Source organism: Arvicola amphibius, chromosome X (assembly GCF_903992535.2).
Source record: "Arvicola amphibius chromosome X, mArvAmp1.2, whole genome shotgun sequence".
Classification (NCBI taxonomy): domain Eukaryota; kingdom Metazoa; phylum Chordata; class Mammalia; order Rodentia; family Cricetidae; genus Arvicola; species Arvicola amphibius.
The window spans coordinates 109,772,752-109,778,751 of record NC_052065.1 but is presented as its reverse complement, the minus strand read 5'-3'; positions in this window follow the sequence as shown (position 1 = coordinate 109,778,751).

Below are 6,000 nucleotides of genomic sequence, written 5' to 3'. Positions count from 1 at the left end.
AGAATCAAGGTGTAATCAACGATTGTGAAACTCAGCAGAAGAATCAGGGAGAAGGACTCAGGGTTCACCTGAGGGTGGAGATGAATTGTCTGGACATTACCATGTGCCAGCAAGAAGGAACACGCCTACCATCCTTGCTGACTCCCACTTCCTGACTGCAGGACAGTGGTGGTACTGCTATAAACCACATTAGTTGGGAAAGGATATAAGGGAACTCACAGGAAAGCCAAGAATGCCAGTGGATATTCAGAGATAAGGATGGCAGAAGATGGGGCTGGAGAGATGGCTCAGAGTTTAAGAGAACTGGCTGCTCTTGTAGAGGACCCAGGTTCGATTCCCAACACTCACATGGCAGTTCACAACCATCTCTAATAGCCTCTGTAAGGACTGCATTCACTTACTGCACATGCAAGCAAACACTCATACTCATAAAATAAAAATAATTAAAATCCTTTTGTTTGTTTGGTTTTTTTTTTTTTATACAGGGTTTGTTTGTGTAACAGTCCTGTCTGTCCTGGAATTTGCTTTGTAGACCAGGCTGGCCTCGAACTCACTGACATCTGTCTGCCTCTGCCTCTTGAGCTCTGGGATTAAAGGTGTGTGCCCCCACCACCTGGAAAAATAATTAAAATATTTAAAAAAAGGATGGCAGAAGGGTTTGCTAGTGGTGGAATGGTATCCCCCAGGGAGCATATCAAGAGCACCTGGGCTCATTTTTTTTCTTCTCAAACCAGGACTCATATATCCCAGGCTGGCCTAGAACTTGCTGTGTAGTTGAGAATGATCGTGAGCTTTTTAGCAAAGTTTTAGAATTCATTTAAAGGAAGAGATTAGCAAAATTTTAAAAAGCCATCATTTCTTAAACCAGTCTAAAAATATCTGAGGCTTATGTGTGTCTTTTTCCAGCTATAAAAGTATGACAGAATTTTGTTGTTTCTGGATATGCATGTATGTATGTATTTATTTTTACTTAGGACAATAGTGACAGTCTTTGTTGGCTTCAGTTCTGTAATCCTCTTGCCTCTACCTCTCAAGGGCTGGGATTCCAGGAATGTATCTGGCCTGCACTTTTTAAAAAAAAATGCGCTGAACGTTGCACCCTGGGCTTTACGCATGCTAGCCAAATGCTCTGCCACTGAATTACCTTTGCACTCTAGCAGAAACACCTGGAATGAAGGAAGACATGGGAGATCAAGTACCAGGAAGAGAAGCACAGAGAAGTGTGTTAAAGTGGAAGACGGAACAAGGAAGAAGAGGAACAAAAATCTTAGTTTATCCCCACTCTGAATTATCTTCTTTAGTCCTCTGTAAGGGACACAGGGGTCCTTGTGTTCACAGACAAGCACTAGGGAAACCAGGAATGTTAAGAATGCAGGGTTGTCTCTTCAAAGACAGAGGTGTGGAGCCTGTTTTCCACTCAGAAGGCTGGGGACAGAGATGGTTAATAGCCAGGTGACCTTTGTGCTATTTGTGTGGCCAGGCCACACCAGATACCCCAGACCTTTATCTTGTTTGTCTCAGTCAATCTACAGTGCTGTCCTCCCCCAGACTTTATCATGAGCTTGTTTTTCTTGAGCCTGCTTCTTCATTTAATCTATAGAACCAACCTTTCTGGAAGGTGTCACTTGGACTTTACTAAGCGTTTCAAAGTAGTAATGTTTTAAGCTTTGTTGTGCATATGGGTTTGAGTTAACTGTCACCAGAAACTTTTTTCCAACTTGTGCTGTGCTTAAATATGCCTAAAATAGTCGAGTGGTGCTGGTGCAGGCCTTTAATCCCAGCTCTCAGGAGGCAGAGGAAGGAAAATCTCTGTGAGTTTGAGGCCAGCCTGGTCTATAAAGTGAGTTTCAGGACAGCCAGAGCTGTTATTCATAGAAACCCTGCCTCTGAAAAAAAATGCCTAAAATAAACTACTTGGGATCAGACTCTTGAAGTTTGAACCAACACCAGCTACTGAATTGTGTTGAACCGAACTTCCTTCTTATCTCCCACAGATAGACACTCCACAGTTCTCCTAGCATCTTCATTTTAGAGAAGAGATCCCATTTTAGAGATGAGAACACAAAGTTTAAGTAACTTCCCATTCTTACAACTGATTTGTCCCCAAAGAGTTTAACTGAAGTTACCCTACATGGGGGATTATTCTCATCACAGAAGCCATAGGTTGCCAAATAAATATCTCAGTGCCAGTTTTAGGGTAACTCTCCTTGAGGCTATTGTCATTACTCTTGGTTGCCCATCAAAAGCTGAAGGTAAGACTCTATCGCTGAAGAGAACACACACATTGGTCATAGGACATGGAGAAAGCAAGTTGGCACTGACCAGGAAGCTTCCTCACCGCCAGTTAGCTTTCATAGTACTGGAAGATGCTAAGTACACTGGAAGGGGTCATCAACCATTTTACCCAACTGTGAACCCTGTTAACTGCACTACTGACTGGGGTGGTAAGACAGGCCCATATGTGCAACTGTGGCATGGATGTTATAAAGTGCCCTGGCTAGTTTTATGTCACTTTGACACAAGCTAGAGTCATCTAAAAGGGGGGTACCTCAACTAAGAAAATGCCTCTATATGATCCAGCTATAGGGCATTTTCTTAATTAGTGATTAATGGGGAGGGCCCAGCACACGGTGGGTGGTGCCATCCCTGAGCTGGTAGTCCTGGGTTCTATAAGAAAGTAGGCTGAGCCAGCCATGATGGACAAGCCAGTAAGCAGCACCCCCCAAATAGCCTCTGCATTAGCTCTTGAGGCAGTTCCTGCACTGTCTGAGTTCCTGTTATGGCTTCCTTCAATGATGAACTACAATGTAGAAGTGTAAGCCAAATAAATCCTTCCCCCAAACTTTCTTTTGGGTCATGGTGTTTCATCGCAGCAATAGAAACCCTAAGGCATCAGCCATTAAATAAATGATAACCAATCTACAACCCAGAGATCCAGAGAGCTTAGGTATAGAGGAAGGCACTAGAGATATATTTGTATCTTCCTGGCTGGGGAAGTAGAACCTTTTTTGTGGGTGACTGGGGGTGTGGAGGAGGGTTAGGAATGGGAGAAACAGGAGGGCAGATAGGGTTGAGGAATGGAATGAAGGGAGAGACAACTGGAACTGAGGAGCATTTGAGGAAGGTCTGGAAGCCTAGTGTAATGGAAACTTTCTAAAATATACGAATGCGATCGTAATGATGTCACCTAATAATAAGGGAGACCAAGCCCCACCTGGCTATCTCTTGTCACCAAAGGAGGCTTCTGGTGCTGGGACTGAGTTGCATTCAATTGAGTTGTTGGCCGAGGAATATCCCATGGATATCCTCAAACAACTCAGGTTGTTGCCAAGACAATGGGTCTCTGTCTGAAAACTGACTGTGGGGTCCCACTGCTGAGGACAACACCCACACAACTCACTGAACATGGAAAAATTGAGCTGGTACCTACACAGAATCTTCAGCCATATATCCTAGTGTCTTAGGTATGGGAAGGTACTCTGCAGGCTACAAAAAGAGAAACACAAACATCATACTCGACCACACACCTTTTGACTTACAATCTGTCCTGTATGCAAGATATGCTGGGCAATAATGGCTTAGAACTTGTGGGAGTAACTGATTTGACCTAAGGCCCATGAGATGGAACCCATATTGACACTGACTGACCAAGAACCTGAGACTAGATAGCCAGGAACCTAAGGAAAAACCAAATGATACTGGTCTAGAAAACAAAAAGAAGAAGAAGAAGAAAAAAAGTGTGGTGACTCATAATGATATTCTGCTATCCTCACAGATCAGTACCTCATTCAGTCATCCTCAGAGAAGCTTCCTCCTGCAGCAGATAGGGACAAATACAGAGACACACAGCCAGATATGGAGGGTGTTTGTCTTATATGCCAGCTAGCTTTATGTCAACTTGACACAAGCTAGAGTCATCTGAGAGAAAAGAACCTCAATTGAAAAAAATGTCTCCGTAAGATTGGATTGTAGGCAAGCCTACAGGGCATTTTCTTGATCAGAGATTGATGTGGGAGAGGCCAACCCATTGTAGGTGGCGCCACCTCTGAGCTGGTGGTCCTGGGTTCTATAAGAAAGCGACTGAACAAGCTATGAGGAGCAAGCCAGTAAACAGCTCCCCTTCATAGTCTCTGTATCAGCTCCTGTCTCCAGGTTCCCACCCTGTTTGAGTTACTGTCCGGTCTTCCCTCAGTGATAGACTGTTTACCTGGAAGTGTAAGCTGAAATAAACCCTTTCCTCCCCAACCTGCTTTCTGGTTATTGTGTCTCATCACAGCAGTAATAGAAACACTAAGACATGGCAATAAGCAATTGCTTTCTAATTAGACTTAAGCCCTATTTCACAGGAGAAAGTACATATCTGGTACTGTAAACCTGGCTAAGAACCTATAGTTGGAAGGAGGATCAGGGTAACTTGGGCATTCTTAGAAAACAGGAACTGGCCGGGCAGTGGTGGCGCACGCCTTTATTCCCAGCACTCCGGAGGCAGAGGCAGGCGGATCTCTGAGTTCGAGGCCAACCTGGTCTACAAGAGCTAGATCCAGGACAGGCTCTAGAAACTACAGGGAAACCCTGTCTCAAAAAACCAAAACAAAAAGAAAAAAAGAAAGAAAGAAAGAAAGAAAACAGGAACTGGCCCCTTTAAGAAGAGCTGCTTCTTGTTTGGGGGTTATCCTACCCTCTCCCCTCAGAAGATTGTAACTGTCCATATTCCTTAGAACTCTAGATGTCACTTCCTTTCATTGGCCCTTCTCCAATTGTCCCTTCACTTTCCTGACTCAGTCTTCTTTCCAGGGCATACAGGACAAATTTAGGTGTAACCCCTCGTTAACTACCCCATCACCCAAGACCCCCACAACAGCTGGGGAATTCACAGGCCCCAGGGGTTAACCTGCTAAATGGATATAGTATCAAACTTCTCTCTAAATTCAGTTTTTAACTCATAGAATAACATAGCCCTTAGACTTCATCCATGATGTTTCTTTGGGCAGGGAACAGTGGTTAACATAGACACTCATAACTGGTATAAGTGTAGAGAATAAGTGCCAGCAGAGTGTTCAGCTACAAAAGGGGCATCTATATTAGACTCCTCTCTAGAAGGCTCAGTGAGCATAATGGAAGAGGGGACAGGAAGATTGGAAGGTTGGCAAGGACTGGTGAAAAAAACCAACCAACCAAACAAACAAACAAAAAATGTGTCTTCTGGACGTGACAGAACCTACTGAACTCAGGAACTCACAGCCTTTGTAGTTGACAAGACCCGCAGAGGATCAAGCTAATCAACATTCTAGGATGGAGTGGGAAGGGGCTCCCGAGTCTTCACACCTGAGGCCTATGGACAATGGATAGCTTCTGGGGAGAAAGAATCAGTTTCCTTTAAGGGTGTGACCCCTGGGACAACAACCGTCTTCAGTGGATGGCCCACATCCAGGAGAGCACAAACTAGAGTCAATTAGTTTTGTTTTGCCTTTGTAAAACAGAGGACAGGGAATTGGTGGGGGATGGCTGTCAGAGAGGGAGGAGTTTGGAGCAGGAGTGGGGAGTGAAAGTGACCTGAAAGCATTGTGTGAAATTCTCCAAGCAAAATGGGGAAAAGCAACTTGTTCACAGTCCCAACAAGTCAAACTGGGCGCTTTCATGTTTGGTAGTGATAGAAGAAAAGGGGTGTGAGTGAGGCACCGTGCGTTTGGCTCCTTACCAGTCTTGCTGTTTGGTGAGTCCTGATAGTGTTCTGATAGATAGGAACTCTCGGGTCTCCCAAAGCAGTTGTGTTTGAGACTGGAAGTGGGAGCTGTTTACTTCACTGCTGTGACATTTGTTGCTTTGTAGAGGAAGATCTGGACAAGAAGTACTAACGTGCTTTCTCACTTATGCTTTTCAGAGTTGGTAGGGGGCACTGGGGAAGTGTTGTGATTCTTAGGTGTGTTTTGATCTACCTGGGGCTAGAAAGCCAGGCTGCAGCTGCCTCTAAAGTACAAGGCTGAGAGGCAGTCTGTGGGA